The sequence below is a fragment of the Argiope bruennichi genome, chromosome 11 (assembly GCF_947563725.1).
Source record: "Argiope bruennichi chromosome 11, qqArgBrue1.1, whole genome shotgun sequence".
Taxonomy (NCBI): domain Eukaryota; kingdom Metazoa; phylum Arthropoda; class Arachnida; order Araneae; family Araneidae; genus Argiope; species Argiope bruennichi.
In genome coordinates, this window is record NC_079161.1 from 78641909 (window position 1) to 78662515 (window position 20607).

Below are 20607 nucleotides of genomic sequence, written 5' to 3' on the forward strand. Positions count from 1 at the left end.
GAAGTAATAATAAAGGATATTAATTATATAACATTAGTTTAGAATTTCATAGATTCAGAGCAACTTTAAACACCAAACAACTTGCAGGTATTAACATGATTAGTATTTTCATTGCAAATAATTTTAAAAGAGGAAGAACTAATTTTTTAATTGAATACTAATCGCAATAATAAAGGAAAATGTAAGTGTGTTTGGGCGTGCTTGTGCATGTGTTAGTGTTGTCGCTACATAGGGCCGATCTAGTTCCGCTATTAAATTTGACACATATACTTTGGAATATGAAAATGTACATTTTAGTGAGATTTTTTATAAGTTTCAGACAGAATTTTAATTAGTTAAAAAGTAAGCGATTTTTATTTTAGTTTTTTCGCAGTAAATTCCGAAAATTTTCCTGCACAAAAAAGATTTTTACGCTATTTTAAAGTTTAAAGAATATCTTTTTATTAATACTAGTTTAACTGTAGTAAGATTCTTTGGTCTAGATTAATTAACTAGTAATATTTTCTTTATTATGAATGAAACTCGTTGGGTTTTTTTGTTTATTAAAATATTTATTCGTAAGAAGAATTCTCTTTAATAACTATATTATTTATATCTCTGTTATTAATAGAATAAATATATTTCATTATAAGGCACGCTTTTTATAAATACTTTCTAAATTTTGTTGCATTTATATTAAAGGTTTAACTTCAGAATTAAGCTATGATGAAAATTTTTCAAAGTCCATCCATTTAAACACTACTGCCTTTCCCTGTGATATAATTGGATGCATAAAGATATGAACAAGAAATTAGTAAAATGCAAAGCATATAATGAACAGAAAAGCATAAAGCTTCTAAAATAATGTGATATTATAGTATAATATGTCCATCGAAAGTTTTTCAAAAATATCTTGTTGGAGAAACCATTAAGAGCAAGTTAAATAAAATATTTAAATAAAAGCTTTAACAATAATATTTGAGAGTATTTAAAAAATAATCAGTTTCAGTCAGAATACCTTTATATATTTATACATTTATGAAGTCAATAAAACTACTTAAATATTATTTTAACTTAATGTTTCATACTTTTTGTGGTATCCTAAATGCATATTTTGAAAGTAATTTGAACCAAACCAATTATTTTATATAAAATCTTACAAAAAGCCAATGTTACACATATTTATAAAGAATAAAAATTCAGATTAACATTTTTAAAAGAAAAATCCCTTTTCTCGTAATAAGTAAACAACAAAATTTCCCCTCTGATTTCTACGCTCAGTTTACTTGTTTTTCTTCTTCATCACAAATGGAAAGTATATAAAAATTTATTTTTGTACGACTTTATGAATTTTTAGCTTCGATTTATTCCATCCCGGGGTGCATATTACGTACAGATAAAAAGCTTTAAGCAATGCATCAGTCTACAAAAAAACGAGAAAATTTCCATTCAGTGATGTTATAATAAAATTTTTGATAGGGATTTCTTTGACAAGTGTAGATTTAGGTAGGGAAATCCAGGTATCTTTAAAAGAATGTTGGATTAAGGATTTTTATCCCTCCACTCGGAGCATGAGAAAATGCAGAAGTAATCACTTTCACAGAGCGTGTGTAGAACTAATTAAATAAAAAAGAAGTAGGAATTGAATCAGGAAATAAAAGAACATCTTAGAATGAAATTAATATGATCTAGATTTGTAACTGGTTTCCATTAGAAAGGTTCATGTCCACAATACACGAAACATATGCAAGACAACCGAAATAACACGGTTTCAATATCTTGCAATTAGGCGGAATCATGGATATGAATTTATATCTGAGCATATTAAGTGAAATTGTTGTTGTTTCTAATGGCACTTGTCAAAGACAAGCCCACTGACTTTAGAAGTCAGTGATTTTAAGCCAAGGATGCATCTCTCGTTTTTCGATAGCGCCATCTAGGGCCAGTGGTATGACTTAACTACACACATATCACAATCCTATTTAAGGGGCGGACTTCATTCTTGTATTTCATCCACAGATCGTAATTTAGACCTGAATCAGGGAGCAATCACCCCTGATCCAGTAGCCCAAGTGGTATTACTCTCGACATGAAAGACTTTGTGTCCACGACGGATTTATGTGTGCGCCAGCCGCCACACAGACGGAGGGTCTTCGACAAGCGGGATTCGAACTCGCGACCCAAGGGACGCGAAACTAGTGTCCTACCAACCAGCACATCCCGGCCCCCTAAGTAAAATTAAAATATAACTAATATTTCTGGAGAAACAGCAGACTGCTGGAGGGGCTAAGCGGTAGAATAATTTGAAAAGAATTCAAACTTATAAATATAATAACAATAATGATAATCATTAGAAACAACTCATTTACAAGAAAGATTTATAAGCATACACATTTCTACTGTTTAAATTTCCCTGACATTTTCCGGATGTTTCTAATATCATCAGAACGATGTCGCATTATTTTATTTTTAATAATTGCACAATATGTTCTTAACTTTATATGAAAAATTGTTCGACTCTTTTAACTAAAATAAGTATAAAATAAGTTTTAATTTTCAGAAAAAGGATTCTTTGATTTCTAAAATATTATAATGCCAGCTTAGTTTTCCATTTGAACTTCCTGAAAATAAAAGGCACATATACAATGAAAAACTTCTGAAATTATTTACCGAAAACAAGTTACTTTTTTATTCATTAGGTTTACATTTGAATATTTTAGATTGATAATTTTATTTATTGCATTTGCTACTTAATTAAAATTTTAAAACATACCTCTTTTAAACTTCAACTTCAAGTAGCATAATTTTTAATACGATGCAAAGCATAGTTTTTAATCAAAGATGAAAAGGTTATTAAATAATATTTTTATGGTATTAACTATGAATAAATATATTCTACAATACTATATAACCATTTTATATCTTTAGAGAAATTTTTTCAATAAAAGTATATAATAAGTCTCTTTAAACTGTGCAAGTAGTTATTTATTACAAAATGTTAAATAAATGTATTATGTAATCCATAAAAATAATTACTGCATGACAAAAATTTTCAAATTGTTTAAATTATTTAATTATCTGAATCATGTAAATCAATGCTTGCAAAAAATAAATAAATAAGAACAAATTAGATCGGTAATTAAAATAGTTTCATTTTATAATCAGAAATATAGATGGCAGCATTAGCTTTTACATTGCTATAAATTTCTGCGATAAATTCTTATGACACCTGGTCTATAAAATAAAATTCAAGGTTACATTCCAAACGAATCTGGGATCATAATTTTCTGCGGTTTATTTTTTTAATCACATAGAAAGAAAAGTGACATGAAATCTGACGATTCCTTCAATCCAACCATCATATAAACATTTTGTAAGTTAAATATTTATTTAATAAATATTTAAAAAATATGTTTCATTCCACATTTTTCATATTAAAGGATTCTTTGCTTTTGCTAGACGCGTTAAAGCTTGCCAGTATTCATGATTTTTCTGCCATTTGAGATTAAAAAAAAAAAAAAAGATTTCCACTTCTAAAATCTTAAAGTATTCCAATAATTATAAATCTCGTTTCCCCCCCAATTTTTTTTCTCTTGTTTATTCCTTTGCTATAAATTTCTACGGGGTTTAGGGTTAGCGATTCTATGCTGACATTTTTAAATTTATAATACAATAATTGCAGGAAATGATGCTGCAGTTATCGTATTATAATTATATTCTATTTGAAGCCATACTCACTATATTCTGAAATATGCGAAATATCTCTATTAGCACAAGAATATTTAAGATATCTCAAAGCTACTGTTCGATGTTCTGAATATCGTACAATATCAAGGAGATATTTGACAATATATTACAGATATTGAAGATATTATGTGATGATATAGATAAGCATTTTGTGCCAGTAGGGATATTAATTACTATTACTGAAGATCAATATGCACACATAAATCAACTGGATACTTATGTGTATATATTGGCGCTCAACAGACCTACAGTTACGCAATTTGTTCTAGGGATACAATGGAGGGTGGAAATGTGCACCTCCGAGCGATTTTTTTTTTCAAATTTTAATTCATTAAAAATTAATTGAATTTTGGTATTTTTTTCGCGATTACTTTCGAAAATATTTATTGTACAAAAATTAATTTTATGTCGTTTCAAAATGCAAAAGAAAAAAAAAGAATATTTTTAATGATATTAATCTAATAATCCTATAACAATAAATAAATTATGTCATCATCAGTCATATATAAACGCCATAATATAAATGTTGTTGTTTCTTATGGCACTTGTCATAAACAAGCCCGCTGACGAGGTCAGCATATTTTAAGCCGAGAGAGTGTCTTTTGTTTCAGTAGCGCCATCTAGGGCAATGAGTACGACTTAGCTACTCATGCGACACAAATCTTTTTACGGGGCAGACTTCATTCGTACATTTCATTCACTCATCCATAGATCGTAATTTCGACGTGAATCAGAGAACGATCACCTCTTATCCAGAACCCTCAGTCGTGTTCTCTCGACTTGGAAGACTTTGTTTCCACGACAGATTTATACGTGCACCAGCCATCACACACACGGGGAGTCTTCGGCCGGTGGGGTTAGAACTCACAATCCAAGGGATGCGAATCCAATGAGCTCCCAACCAGGCTTCCGGGCCTTGTAATCCCAATGTTATTGATTTTGCTGAATTTCATTATAATCATGAAATTTAATGAGTTTTTAATGATTTATATAATTTTGTTTATTGTACATATGAATCTTTCTAGTGCCAAAACTCACATAACATCATTAGAAAGACTTCCAATTGTAAATGGTTAGGCAAATCTAAAACATGCAATGGTTTTTCAGGAATTAAGTCATATAAAAAGATATGAATTTCGCAACCTTGCAAGACTTCCATAAGAAGCTTTCAAAGCGCTTCTTCCAAAAAATAGACATAGACATTTAAAGCAATTGAAGTATACGACCTAGCAATTCCAAAGAATGCCAAACTACCTCGCCATCTCCTACATGTCTAGGACATCACCTTGGTTTTGCAAGCGATTTAACACTGGATCGATTTTGCAGAAAGAAAAACTGCTGATCTTTTATTTATTTTTTTCACGTGTTATTATTAATTGTTATATTTTAAGTAAATCCTCTATTTTTCTTGCAGATTATTTAATAAATAATCTCATTGCCATGTCATTACTCTATTCACTTGTTATATCCGGAGGTTAAGAGTCCTGAGTTCAAGAACTCCGTGATACTCCTCTAATATCGACAATGGGTCTTTCTAATGAAGATCGGTCTTATAATATCATAACGCTGTTCAAGGCGGTGGTGTCCGGTTCTTCTATCTTCTAAATCTCGCGGTAATGCAAATTTATTTTTTTAGCCAAATCTTAAATAGAATCCTTCTTTTTCAAATTTTCAACAAAGGAAGAAAATCACGCCATCAGATAGTTACGGTAGATGTAAAGAACTGGTGATTATTCGTAATTTCTAAACAGTTTAGTGGTGATAATGCTTAATCACCTGATTAATCACTTTTACAGTAGCATATAAATTTAAAAAATGCTTAAATTCAGTAAAAATTTGCGTGACTATTAAATTGGTATCATTAAAAAGACATCTTTTTAAAGTTTGCAACGGTGAAAAAATCATTTTTGTGCGGTAATATTTGCGGGAAGTTATCGTAGAAAAACGCCAATACTCAGCATACTTTTTAATTAATTAAAATTCTGAAGACATTTTTTAAAAAACAATCGTTCTGAGGTGCACATTCTTAACCTCCAAATTTTATATGTGCTTTAATGTCTTGATCCTGACCGATCAAATAAGAGAGTAGCATTACAGACAATTCCTTTATTTACAGCCTTATATATGCACACAAAAACAACTTGTTCTCATCTAGGTTAATATGATTGATAAAATTTACACAACAGTTGAAAGTTAATCATGAATAGACCAATTCGGAGAATAAACACCACAGAAAACACCAATAAGCTGTTAGCTCATACGGCTACTCCAAGGGTAGCTCTAGGAATCAACCGATCTTCATCGAGTGGATCTTAACTCAGAAACCCGAATCACCCGAAGCTTCTCTGACTTCCCCTTCAAAATGACTCTCACTGCTCTCTCCCTTCTCTTCCAAAAATCTCGCATTTTATTTTCCGTCAAATCTCCACCTCTCATTTTCACATTAGTACACTTGAGCTCCCTGTCACCCAACAGCTGTTCAGCAATGCTTCTTCAATGGTCTTCAGTCGATCGTGGGAATGTCCGTTAATGATCCATCTTTGTAGCTGACCCTTCCCGAACACATGTAAATTATAGTCCCTTCACAATGGAAAAAAATTTAACATCTAGGTGGTTTGACACTCTTCCCCATTGAAGATACGATTTATTTACTTGAAACAACGAAACACGCACGTTTTGTTCTTTATTTGGACACAACTAATGAATGACTAGACGCAATGACTCTACTGGGGAAGAGGATCCCTCATTTGGCAATCTGGTGGCACTTAACAATGTGTATTGTAACAGGAGGCGTTACATCTGGCCGGAAATGCCAATTATCAGGTATGGGTAACGAGGAGCGTCACTGCCATCCGTGGAATAAATGGTCTAGCCAGTAGAGCGCCAGTACACACACTTATCTTTAATATTAGTTGAGATTAAAATATTATTGTACATTGCATATACTTATTTTATTTGTCTAATTATCTGTATAACAATGTCTGTCAAATGTAGCAACAAAATGTTATTAAAAATTTTAAAATAAACTCCAAATCAGTCTCTATTTCTACTTATAATAAAGATGAATGCTTGGGTATGGGAGTGTGTTTGACCTCTACAGGTCAGACAATTTAACCTAGAGTTACCAAGCGTACCACATGTATATTATGGCGGGTGGAAATATGCGCCTCGGAGCATTTTTTTGGGGAAAATTTTAATTATTTAAAAATTAGGCTAGATTTTTATGTTTCTACGCAATGACTTCCATAAATAATCTCATCAAAAAGCATTTTAACACCGTTTTAAAACTGAAAAGGTTATCTTTTCAATGATGTCAGTTTACTTGTAAAATTCTTTAGTCAAAAATTAATTAACTTTCAAGCACATTTTTAAGAATATTTTCACGACAATATTTTCAATTTTGCGAATGAATCCGAAATCGGTTTCAGTGTTTTTATCAAATATTTGATCGTGTGATTTTCTTTCATTATTGAAATCTAAAGGAAAGATCCTGTTTAATTTATATGTACAGGATGGATAAAAAAATGAGGCTATAATACGGCTAAATTTAGAAGACAGATGAATCCGACATAATAGTGCTATGATATCATGGAATTAATTTACCTTAGAAATGATCATATGCCCAGTATAAACAGAACATATGAATTAAAACAACATGGTTTTAATGCCTGCCAATTCGATGAGAACATGGATATGAAATTTTAGCCAAACTATATAACTGAAATGAAATGTAAACAATATTTTTGGCGAAGCAGTTGGTTGCGAAACACGTCTAGTAAATAATAAAAGTGAATGTGTGCGTCTGTGTAAGTGTTCGTCGCTCTATAGACCATGCCGCTTAAGTCTAGAGCTACCATGCTTGGCAGTTATATACTTTTGAAGATTGAAATGGACACCTTGTAATAATTTAAAAAAATTTTAATTAGTATTTTAATTAATTAAAAAGTAAGCAAGATTTTGATATTTTTCTACCAAAACTTTCGAAAATACTATAACACAGAAATTATTTTTAGATCATCTTGAAGTTAAAAAAATTTTTTTTTAATTCATACTAATTTAATATAAGTGCACCTTTTTTCTAAATTTTGGGGAAATTCTTTTTGTGTGTGTGTCTTATTTTTAACAATAGATTGCATTATTTCCCTAAAATAAACCGTTATCATTGTTTCATCAAATATTTAATCATTTGATTTACTTCCATTATTGAAAGTTAAAGAAGAAGGATTCTGTTTAATATCGATATAGTTTACATGAGGAAACAGAAAGCAAAGACAAATGAATTGTATATTAAAGTTTCTAATAGCATTTATATTGTCTTAGGATTGGTATTGCACATAATGAAGATGTGATATGTAAGACAATCAAAATAATACAACTTTAATTATTGATAATTTGACAAAATCGTGGCCACGAAATTTATATACACGATTAAACTGAAGAAATTAAATGCAATCGATATCCCCAGCGGACCAACTTCTCATCAAAGGCGACTGAAAAGAAGTAATTAAAAAAAGTGAATGAGATAGACTAGGCTGGTGAAGTTTTAACAATTTGTTATGAAATAACCTAGTTTCATTCTCACGTTCTTGATGTCTCACATACTTTGTTCTGTAATAATGCGAAACGTTGTATCTTCTGCATTGCATAATATTACATTGAGCGATTCGTGTCTCTAGATACCTTAATACATGGTTGTGTAAATAGAACCGCATATGACTGCTATTTCTATCCGATTAACTATTTGATTTTATTTGATAATTGCAGCTGACATGTAAATCAACTTATTCCAGCATGTACTTGCTTGTAGTATGGACATCGATTTAAGTTACAATCGACTCGCTTGACTGTCTTAACGCACCTCATGTATCTCTGGTTCTGTTATGTCCCATGGGAAACTTTAGAGCTCACGGGACCTGTTGGTAAACTTTTATCTAAACCTTTGGCAAGTGCCTATATCTTGATTTATTCTTGCCTCCGTACTTTGAATCGCTTGGCATGAATCGAGTAGCTGTCGCTGATATGCAAATCTACTAAATCCATCATGTTTTTATGTTGATTCTCCAAGTAGATAAATGCGTCGCGATCGATCCTTTTGATTGTTTTAACGCGCCCTACCTCCGTCCCGTGAGCCTCTGGACTTTCTGCCGCTTCCATGGAAGGCTCCGGAATTCAACAGGTCCTAAGAAACTTTTTGTCTAAATCTTCAACAAGCAACCAAATTTTGATTCATTTTAGTTGTTGTTGTTACTAATGGCATGTTAAAAGCCCGTTGAAGATCTCTCAGAGATTTAAGCCGAGTCAGCGTCTCTTGTTTTTTTCAGTAGTGCCAACTAAGGCTAAGAGTACGACTTAGCTACTTCATGAGTCATACTCGCTTGCTCAACCCTTTTTTACGGGGGGGGGGCGACATTCATGCACCTCATAGATAAAACACACAAGAACAACCATCTTCCAACCAGGACGCGAACCCGGGACGCCCAGGTTACGGAGAAGACGCGCTATCCCTATGCCAGGGCGTCGGCTCATTTTTATTTTATTTGAATGAATCAAATAGCAACTAACATCCAAATTTACTAATTTCAGCATGTTGTTATGTTAATTCTCTAAATAGGTAAATGCTCCACAATCGGCCCTCTCGACTATCTCCCCACTATGGATCTCAGGCTCAATTACTGCTCACATGGAAGACTCTTGAGCTCACGAGGCATATTAGTAACCCTTTATCCAAACTCTAGGCAAGTACCTATATCTTGATTTATTCTTGTCTCCGCACTTTGAATCATTTGGAATGAGTCGAGTAGCTGCAGCAGACATGGAAATCTATTAATTCTAGCATGTTACCAGGATGTTTCTCTAAATAGGCAAATGTCCTGATTGCCCTAACGCCACTGCACCCCCCCCCCCCCACCCATTATGGCTCTGGACTTTCGACCGCTTCCATGGAAGGCTCCAGAACTCACCAGGCTCATTGGAAATCTCTTCTCTAAATCGTTGGCAAGTAGCCAACTCTTGATTTTTTTGTCTGTTTCCGTACTTTGAATCACTTGGCATATATCGAGTATCTGCAATCGGATATATATATATATATCTGAGTACATGCGAGTCTTCTAATTCCAGTAGGTTATTGCGTTAATTCTTTAAATAGGCAAATGCTCTACAATCGACCCTCTTAACGCCCTCACCTTCTGACTCTGGATCCTCCATGGAAAACTCTAGAACCCTCTAGGCCATTTGAAAAACTTTTGTCTTAACTTTTGACAAGTAGTCAAATTGTGTTTTCTTTTTCTCTCCATATCTTGAATCATCCGTCATGAGTCAAGTAGCCCTGGAATTCCATTTTCCTCTACCTGTTAGCACAAAATGTTCAACAATATTGTCACAATATTGTACGGTATTCAAAATATTGAATAGCAAAGTGGAGTCATACAATATCTTGAGCTGATAGGATATTAAAGTGATAACAGAAGTTCTTCCATATTATGGATTTTATTTCCGTAATCCGATATATGATTCTTTAATTATGATTTTGAATATGCATGTATGATTTTGTGTGGGCTTTTGCACTAGATCGGAAAGATATCACATAATATCTTATCACTCTCTCTTTACCAGGTTTCCTCTTCTTCAAAGAGACGAAAGACTTTAACATTGCATGATTTATACATTGATTAGGAACGTTTGAAAATATGCGAAAACTAAAAAAAAGCATTATTTAATATCCAAATTAACACAATTACGATATTTTTTTTCTTTTAAAGATGGTATATAAACAATTTATATAGAATAAATATTTCAGAAGTTATTGGTGAAAGAAAGAAATCGCTGAAGTTTGGCTTACTTTTGTATTATTGAATTTTAAACATTGAATTTTTAAAATTGAAAATAGTACAGTTGATCTAAAAATGATTCCCAAATATTTACAGTTCTGAAGGAGTTCTTGTAACAGATATGTGTATATTACAGTTTATATGCAACAGACATCTGTGTGAATATGCTTTATGAATTATTTTCAAATAAATATGTATTTATGGAGTTTGAGTATTTATGATTTCCATATTTGGTGTAGATGTTAGTTTCTTTAAATTTAGTTCACAGTAAAGAATAAGCTTGTTTAAGAGAATTGCGTTTCCATCATAACATTGCGTTTTAATTACATTTACCTAAATCAATAATCAAAAAACACTCAACATGAAAATACCACAGAGAAAAAAGAATAAATGCAAGCGAAGCTGGAGAAAGTAAAAACGTGCTGTATAACAGTCACAATTAAGCTGATGTTTAAGTAGAAATAATCTATACTTATAATAAAGCTCAATGTGTGTGTGTCTGTGTTGGCTCTCTACAGGCAAGGTCATTTGACATACAGCTATCAAATTTGGTACATGTATACCTTAGAGGTCGGGAATGTGCAAGTGGGGTCCCTTTTTTTGAAATTTAAATTAGAATTTTAATTATTAATTAAAAACTAAGTTTCCCGCCAAAAAAATCTTCCATTTTCCCCACCGCCAACTTTTCCGCCAAAAAAATCTTCCATTTTCCCCACCGCCAAATGAGTAAGGCTTCAGCATTTTTTTTCTCCCAACAGTAATGAGGCTAGGGTTAAATGTTTTTCGGCGGATTATTTCAAACGATTCTGTTTAATTTCTTAATGTTTTATGCATTTAAAATTAAACATTCTTAATGAATCAATCTTTCAGATTCATTCTGAAGTACTTTTGAATTAAAATAAAACAGAATAAAGGAAATTAAAAGTTTCTAATCCGCATAGCGTTACCCCAACTGGCGTAGAAAAATTCACGCATTTGCATTACCGTAATTGGCGAAGAAAATTCACGCATGCGCATTGTGTTCCGATTGTTGCCATGACAACCATTATCAACGGACGATTTAAATTATTTTTAGGTTAGTTGCATGCTTTTGTAAGTAAACTGTATTTATGTTAGTTATATATTTTTTGTATATGCTTATAGTTTTAAGTACATCGTTTTTTAAGTAGTTTTTTAAAACCTGTTTTCAATGATTTAAATTATTTTTAGGTTAGTTGCATGCTTTTGTAATTAAATTGTATTTATGTTAGTTATATATTTTTTGTATATGCTTATAGTTTTAAGTACATCGTTTTTTAAGTAGTTTTTTAAAACCTGTTTTCGACCGATTATTTTAAACAATTCATTTTATTTTTTGAGTGTTTGATGCATTTAAAATGAAACATTGTTAATGAATCGATCTGTTCCTGATGAATCTGAGAAAATTTTGTTGACAAATTCTTGAGATATTACATAAATTAAGAAAGATATTCTTATTATAGTGCCCAGAAAGTTTAAACGCTCAGTGACTCTGTTATCAGTAATCATATAATAAAAAATTGCTTTGTTTCAGTAAAAATATATTATTATACTAATTGTAGATTAATTCTTTCCACTTTAATTTAAAGCATAAATTCTACGGGAGCTAACAGAAAATTAGAGAGATACATATTACGTTATGATTGAAGGCCTTTATAATATTATGTGTGAATTATATGACTATCAAAATTTGAAGTTTTTAAATATTTTGATGAAGAATCTATTAAAGTAGGAATTGCGTAAAATATTTAATTATTAAAATTTAAACGCACATTAAGATTGGCGAACCAGCTGGTCGCCAAAGGTGGCTAGTAAACAATAAAATGAAAATTATACAGTCAAATAAACAGTTAAAAAAAGTTTTTCAATTTTATTATTGTCAATGCTCTACTCATTAATACAAAACTAATTAATTAAGAATAATTATGTCTGCGAAGTTTGTTTCTTGGTATCAACTTGAGATTGTCGTTAACAACAATTTACTACACGGTCCTAGATTATTTAAATAAAACAACACATTTTTCAAAAAACCGAATCTAAAGCGTCTCACTTCATATCGGTGTAATGAATTTTTCAAAAAGGAAGAACACATGTTCTTTTCGAAAGAAATTTTACGTGCGAAAAGAAATTTTGGTGAAAGAAAAAAAAATCATTATTGATTATAATTTTTACAAAAATATTTCTAATGTATGGCTTTATAAAGATTTTAAACCCACATCACATTTTTGTAAATTGTGGAAAGATGCAGATACATTCAAGATCTTCTTGGGACCATCCAACTTTTAACTCTAATTTTAAGTGAATATATTCTAAAAAGTTGTAACTTTAAGAAGTGAAAATTGAAATTTCTCAAGTGAATATCAGCCTTTTGGCAGACGTTTCAATAGCTGTCGAATGTTTTGCAAGTTTCTTCGCTTGAAAGTACTGCAATCTACTGCATTTAGCAAAAGAAATAAAGATTTCAACGCTCATTTGTGGTATTTTGATTACAGTTCACCGATAGCAACATTAAATGAGCTAGAGAGACTAAAACTTTGAACAATTCATCTGGGAGCGAATTATTTTTCATAATTTGTTGGTCCATAGACATCTATTTGTAGGATAAATATTTTGTTAATTCTTTGCACTCAATGTCTTCTGTCAGATACCATTCGAGACGATGGATCATTTTGAGATTTTATTTAATTTTGATAGTTAAAAATATCTATAGAGTGGTAGAAAGATGAATTCATTTTCTAGAAATTCATCTTAAAACAATTATATGTATTTATTTTTCGAAATAATAAACAAATTCGTATATTAAGTGAATAGCTATGCATTGAACTATTTTTCCGAGAGCAAAGGGTTAAAACAACGCTAAAATAGTGGCAGTATTATTGTTATCATAATTAAAAGACGTTAAAATTTCTTAAGAAAATCATAAGACTTTCTTAAATTTCAGAACACAGTGAAAGAACGCCAGTAAATGACGTTACATATAATTGAAGAAGTTTTTCATTAAGTAGTTAATAATTCAAATATTTACATCAAAATTTTTTTATTTAAACTATAGATTTAAAAAAAATATCGCTTTTCCACTTTTATACAGTATTGTGCAAATTAATTGGGACAAGCATATTTTTTAAGAAAACTGCTCCTTTCTCGGAGATTTTCTGCCTCAAACCGGTTTCAATTGCATTTTCTTACAACGTGCGACTGCCCTTGACTAGTCTAAACAGGTTTGACTATGGGATCAGGACATGTCGAAATTTTTTTCTCTTCAGTTGTTGTAAGAAGTGATCGCTTGTGTGAATTGTCTCCTTCTGACGTGTATTTAAAAAATAGATATCACTCCCAGGAAAAGAACTAAAATTGTTATCCTTAGTCAGCATACTTCTATGACTGTGAGGGATATTGCTGCAGCAGTTGGAGTTGGAAAATCTAGTGTTTCTAGGATTATTAATCAGCAAAAGAATTTTGGGACAGTGTCTCCAAAACGAAAGAGTAAATGTGGAGGCAAACGCAAGATCACACCTCGAGCAGACAAATTTCTTGTACGAAATAGTACAATGCATCCTTACAAAACAAGTAGAGATCTTCAGAGAGAATTATTAGCTACTGGTGTGAGCGTGGATTCATCCACAGTTCGAGGATGGCTTAGTGAAGCTGGGAGATTTGCAAGAAAACCAATCTGAAAACAGTTATTAACACCTGCAATGAAGGAAAAACGTTTGGATTGGGCCAGGAAATATCAATCCTGGACTGCACAAGATTGGAAGAAGATTGCATTTAGCGATGAAACGTATTTTTTTGTGCAAGGGGTTCGACCAAGATTTGTCAAGCGAAACAATGGAGAACCCATCAGAGAACAACATCTTATTCAAACAGTTATGCACCCTCAGAAACAGATGTTTTGGGGTCATTTTACTTCTGGAGGACCTGGCACCTTAGTACCAGTTAAAGGGATGATGAACTCTAAACAATATATTTCTATAATAGAAAGTAAAATTGTGCCTTTGACGCAAACGTTCGCTGGTGGTGTTGGTTGCTTTCAACAAGATCTTGCTCTATGCCATACTTCTAAGCTAACAACGAATTTTTTTCAAAAACAGAAAATAACGGTTTTTGATTGGCCTGGTAATTCTCCTGATGTAAATCCCATCGAAAATTTGTGGAGCATTGTAAAGAGACGTTCGAGTAAAGTGGACTGCTCAACAAAGAAAACAATGATTGAGAATACTATAAAAGTTTGGTTTCGTGATGACGAGATCAAAAATTTATGTTCTAATTTAGTGGAATCCATGCCAAACCGTGTACAGGATCTCATTGAAGCTAGAGGAGGGCATATTTTGTATTAGATTGCTATACCGTGCATGTAAGTTAACCTATACTAATTAAACAACATTTGTGAAAATTTTTGTGTTTGTCCCAATTAATTTGCACAGTACTGTATCTATTCACAACGTTACAAAATTAATTTTTAGAAAAACCGCGCGAAGAATAAAACCAAACGATTTTTACAAAACCATAAAAACAATAATTAAAAATGTTGGCAAACATAAAATAAAATACTTTTTTAAATATTAATACTCTTAACAAAATGCAGAATAAAAAAATAGATTTTAGAAATAAATAAAAAGCAGAATTCCACAATTTAAATAAAAAAGATTAAAACGTAAAGATAATTACGAATTTCTAAATATATCACCGCTTAGTAATGGTTTCTATATTTGAAAGGCTCATAACGTTTAAAAGTGTTACACATTTTCTTGTTAAGCGTGCCAAAAAAACGTGCTATACTAAATTGTAAATTGGCAAAAGACCAAGTACTTATTGGTGCAATGAGATGTTGACTGTATAACCGTTCCACATAAAAATAAACGCTGCTGTGTTAAATAATGTTGGCTGAGTAGATCTAACAAAATTGGAGCTTTAATTATTTATACATTTTTCGTGTTCTAGATATTTTGATTTTGTTTTTTATGTTGAATTTAAAGTTACTCTCTATCTCTAAAAATAATAAAATTTAATGTGTGTTTGTGTCTATGTGTTGGCATTCAACTTGCCAGACCGTTCAATCTAAAACTACCAATTCGCCTCATATATATTTTGGAGAATGCAAATGCGTATTTAACAGCGATTTTCTTAAATATTTCATTAAGAATTTCAATTGCTTAAAAATTAATTGAAATTTTGTTATTTTCCAGCAAATAATTTTTGAAAATATTACAGTTTAAAAGCTATTTCTCATCAAGTTAAAATTCAAAAATTACGTTTTTAGTGATACCAACTTATTAACGTATTATTTTTCAATGAATTAATTAATTAAAAAAATATTTTAATCATTTTTTTAAATATATTTTATTGTTGGAATAGAATTTACATCGTATTCGTTGTTGCTACTATAGTTCATCTGAGCATTTTTTTTCATTATTAATTATCAGGCTATAAAATTTTTTTTCCCATTTTGGGTAAATTTCAGTGTAAAGCGTGTTTTTAATTAAAATTTTAAAATTTTGATGTACATGCAATTAAAATTTTACTTCAAAATCAAGCAATGATAATAAATAAATAAAAATAAAAAATAAGTGCGCCCCGCTTTAAACACTGCTGCTTTTCCTTTTGATATATTTAGATGTATAAAGATATAAGCAAAAATTGGTGTAATGATGCAAGTCTTCTAAAATAGTATATATCTATCAAAATTTGAAGCTTATTTATCTGTGAAAGTCATTTAGATCAAATGACATAAAATATTTAATTAAAATTTTTAACACCCATAAATCCAGAGGAACCAACTGGTCTTAAAAGGTGCCTAATATTTTGTTTTAAATTCTGCTCTTCATAAAAGGATATTTAAAAAGTTGACATTAAAAAAATCTGTATTTTAAATTTTGGAGCTGTCATTTTTCAGGCATGCTTGCTTTTTATTCTAAATATTTAGAATACTGTATAATACTACAAATTTGTATATTAAATGAATGTGTGTCAGTTTTTGTGTACAGCCGACCACCCCGCCACCACTGAACGAAGCAGTATCGGCAGTGTGTACTTATATACTATTTAGGAATTCAAAATTTTATTTTTCCAACTTTAATTTTGTTTTCTATGGAAGTTTAAAATTGGAAAAGAAGTTAACAATTTTAAGAAACCAATCAAACTGCGAATACTAAATTCTAAGCAATTTCTTAAATAAATATTAAAGACATAAAATCTCTGCTAATAACAACGATGCAAGTGTGTGTATCCTATGTATACGTTGATGCTGTACAGACAGACCGTTTGGTCTTTTGGCATACAATTACTTTAGAGGATAGATATGTGCACTTTGATAATTTTTTAAAAAAATTAAGCGAAATTTTGACGTTTTTTAACGATAATCAGCAAAACTATTAAATGATATTAAATGTTTTTGCCAACTAATTTTTTTTCTATTTTAAATAAATATTTTTAAATGTATTTTAAAGCAATACATTTGATTGCTGAAATGAATCTCAAACCTTTCGTATTGTTGCTATCAATATTTCGTCCTGCCTTTTTTTCCATTACTGCGATCAAACTGATGAAGATTCGGATTATTTTTTTCTAGTTGAATAGATTTTAGTATTAGACATGCTTTCAATAATTTGTTTGATATTTTATTGTGCTTAAAAATAAGGCTTAGATTCGGATTCAACCAATGGTGGAAAACTTTTAAAGTGCTTCCATTTTAAAATACATCTGCTTTTTCCAGTGATACATCTGCTTACTCCAGTATACATAAAGATGTACACAGAAAATTAGAGAAATGCAAAGCACAATGAGCAGAATGATATAAAACTTTTGAAATAATGTAAGTTATGTGTCTATCAAAGTTTGAAGTTTTAAAATATTTTGTTGAAAATCAATTGAAATCTTTAGCAATTCTAAATCCTGACAATCCAACTGGTCTCCAAAGGTGGTTATATACTGGTCTCCAAAGGCGGTATAATAGAAATCAAAGCGATAATAATTTTCAGGTTTAGCTATGACTATTTTCTATAGCTGTGGCAATACAGCTTGGAAAGTTTTAGGCCAGTTGGTATAATAATAAGTAATATATTAATAAAGTAAATATTATTTGAAAATTATAGAATTTCTGAAGAACTTAATAAGGCAAATTATGATTGAAAATAGATTAAGCATATAGAACAGAGTTTTGATTATTCGATGTAAACGGGGGTTTCAGAAATCAGATAGGCAAAAATCACGGATAATGTGGAGGAGGGGAATAAAAGGTGGAACACTTTTCAACAAATAATGTTCTGTGGTGTGCATTAAAATTATTTTTCCTGGTATATTGCATTTCAATGCAAAAGCAGAAGTTATGCAATCAATAAAAAAATAATTTAAGCTTCTCTAAGCACAAAAAGAGAAAGAAATATTTTTTTAAAGTAAAATAGATTGAAAGCCAATAACTTTAAACTTATTTTTGAAAACGCATAAAAAAACTAAGGAAATCAAAATCGAATTAATTAAAAGGAAAAAAGATACATGAAAAAATAAACAAAGGATCAAACATTAAATACTCACTATCACAACAGTATAATCGATTTGGAATTCCCTTTCCAAAAAAACAATAATTGTACGCCTGTGAGGAAATCGCCAACTTGATCTTAACATAGCACAAATAGCGACACAAACTATCAACTTTTGAGCATTTATATTTAAAAGTTGTTGAACAAAGCCCCATCTTATAACAGATGTATGTTTAAAATTATGTTTGCCCAGTGATAATAAAATAACAGAGTACTTTTTCCGGTTTAATGTTTACATCATTTTAGGCCTAATATTATCGAACGAAAAATTTTATTAAATTACTATTTCAAAAATATAAATTTAAGAACGAAGATTGATCTAAGGACGTGACATTCCGAAATAGTAAATATGTCAGCCATGACAAGTCACAATGTAGCTGGCAAAGAAATATATAATAAGAAAAGATGTTTAAATATAATGCAGCGGACGTCGCTTAGTGCGATCGCGCATAATGTTGTCACTCGCTTTATATTATCAAAATCCTCAAGTCTCGAATCGAAATATTCAAGTGTACACAAAAATATCCTCTTAATGTGATCAGTATATCGCTTAATGTTATCAGATTTGAACTAGAAATTGGACAATCTTTCACTTTCATCCAGCGTTAACAGTTGGCATTCATAAAATTCCTTGCCCTTATTGTAAACTTGGGAGTAATTTCTTCTATGAAATGAGGTTCACGTTTTTTATTTATTTATTTATTTATTGTCAGGATTAGGACGTTCTGTATCGTTGTAAATGGACAACTATGCTTCCAGGTCTGGCTTGAAATCTGTTAAATAACTGCAAACTACTGTTTGATGAATTGGTATAAATAATAAACACAAACTGAAAATCTTAAAAGGTATGAAAGTTTACCTAAAATGAGTCAAATAAAAAAGCTTGGCGCAATTGGAAATTTCACAACCTTTTCTTCGATAAATTTTGAAAAATCCTAAGCTTTTGGGGAAAAAGGTCAAACAATAAACGTTAATGATTCAAACGACGATGAATGTATTGAAAAAAAAGAAGAAGAAGGAAAAAAAAAAAAAAAAAAAAACACGAACGAATACCCAAATGATATTTTGAAATAATCTGAGAACTTAGAACATAGTTTAACAACATTTTAAAAAAGCAATAACAGGTACGAACAATACATAAGTTAATTGAGCAGGAATAATGTCAATAAATAACAATTAGTACATTTTTAGAATTGTTATTTTCGAAATTAATTATAGTTCTCCAGAGATAAGCAATTTTACTTTCGCGTATACATAAAGAAAATATAGTGAAAATATAGTAGCTTTGAGCTAGAAGGATGAAATTTGGTATGTGGTCTTAGAACCAATTTTATAGATTTCTATCAAATTCTGAGCAAAATCCGTTCAGAAGAAGTCTGTCTGTACGGCTGTTCGAATATAAATTAACTTGATAACTACAAAACGAAGAGAGCTAGGTAGATATAATTCGGTCCATACATTTAACAGCTATAGTGTAGACATCTATAAAATTTTGAGTCAAATCCAATGAGGGGTTGATCATCTGTCGATCTGTCTTTTTAGAAACATGTAAAAGTTATAATTTTAAAACGCGCCGACTTAAATATATCGAATGTGGTCAAATATATCGAATATATCGAAAATATATCGAATGCTACAATAATTTAGTGCAAATTTTTGTTTCAGTTGGTAGGGAAAAACACATTTAAAATACAAATGTGTTTTCCGGATGCTATTAACTGCATGCCAGGGATTAATGCCCAAAAAAGTCGCCAAGGATGCCACGATACTTTCAATGAAAATGCTAAACACATGCCAAAGGTTAGTATTGCGTAACTATTTACGCCAATTACTTAGATGGCTTTCTCTGGGATAACGTCTTTACTAGAGAATGTACGAGAAAGTTTTGGAGAAACCACTCGCGCTGGGGTGTTTTTTTCTCCCTTTAAGTAGTAACAATGCAGTTGAATTTATTCAATTCGTTTATTATTAATCATCTAATGTTATTAAAATTCTTAAGTTCTGAAGTAATCACATTAAGCGTTTAGCTATTGCATTAAATAACTGATAACATTTAGAAAACCTTACGGAAATTGGTTGCTTAATCATAAAAATTAGAGGTAATTATTTCATGCCTTTATGAACCTTTATAGCAGATATCTCGCCAACCAATTTAATAAATTGTTAAAATGTCAGCTATATTCAATTCCACTAAATATTGGCTGACTATGAGTGACATTAAATCGAGAGAGATCAAAACCGAAATTATAACTAACTTGATTCAAATCAAAGTCATTGTTAGAGAGTAATTAAATTAGAAATAAAAATTATTAAGCAAACTTACTTTAATTGAAGTATCAAAATAAACGAATTTAGCATGAATTTAGATAATGTAATATGGTAAATCCCTTTTTGAGCAAAAAAGAATGTTACAAATAAGCTGCATAACATTTTATGTGTTTTAATTTCGAAATTTGTATAAAATGCATAAAATTATGAGACAATGGTAATAATTAAATAGG

General features: G+C 30.7%; 1 long non-coding RNA gene across 1 annotated transcript in view; it reads left to right on the plus strand.

Moving 5' to 3' along the window:
* The first annotated feature begins 3248 nt into the window (after window positions 1-3248).
* Window positions 3249-20607, plus strand: part of LOC129956466 (uncharacterized) — a 35591-nt gene continuing 18232 nt past the window's right edge. The window contains exons 1-2 of the long non-coding RNA XR_008782696.1: window positions 3249-3352; window positions 19772-19906. This is a non-coding gene — a long non-coding RNA (uncharacterized LOC129956466). The remainder of the gene's footprint in view (window positions 3353-19771; window positions 19907-20607) is intronic.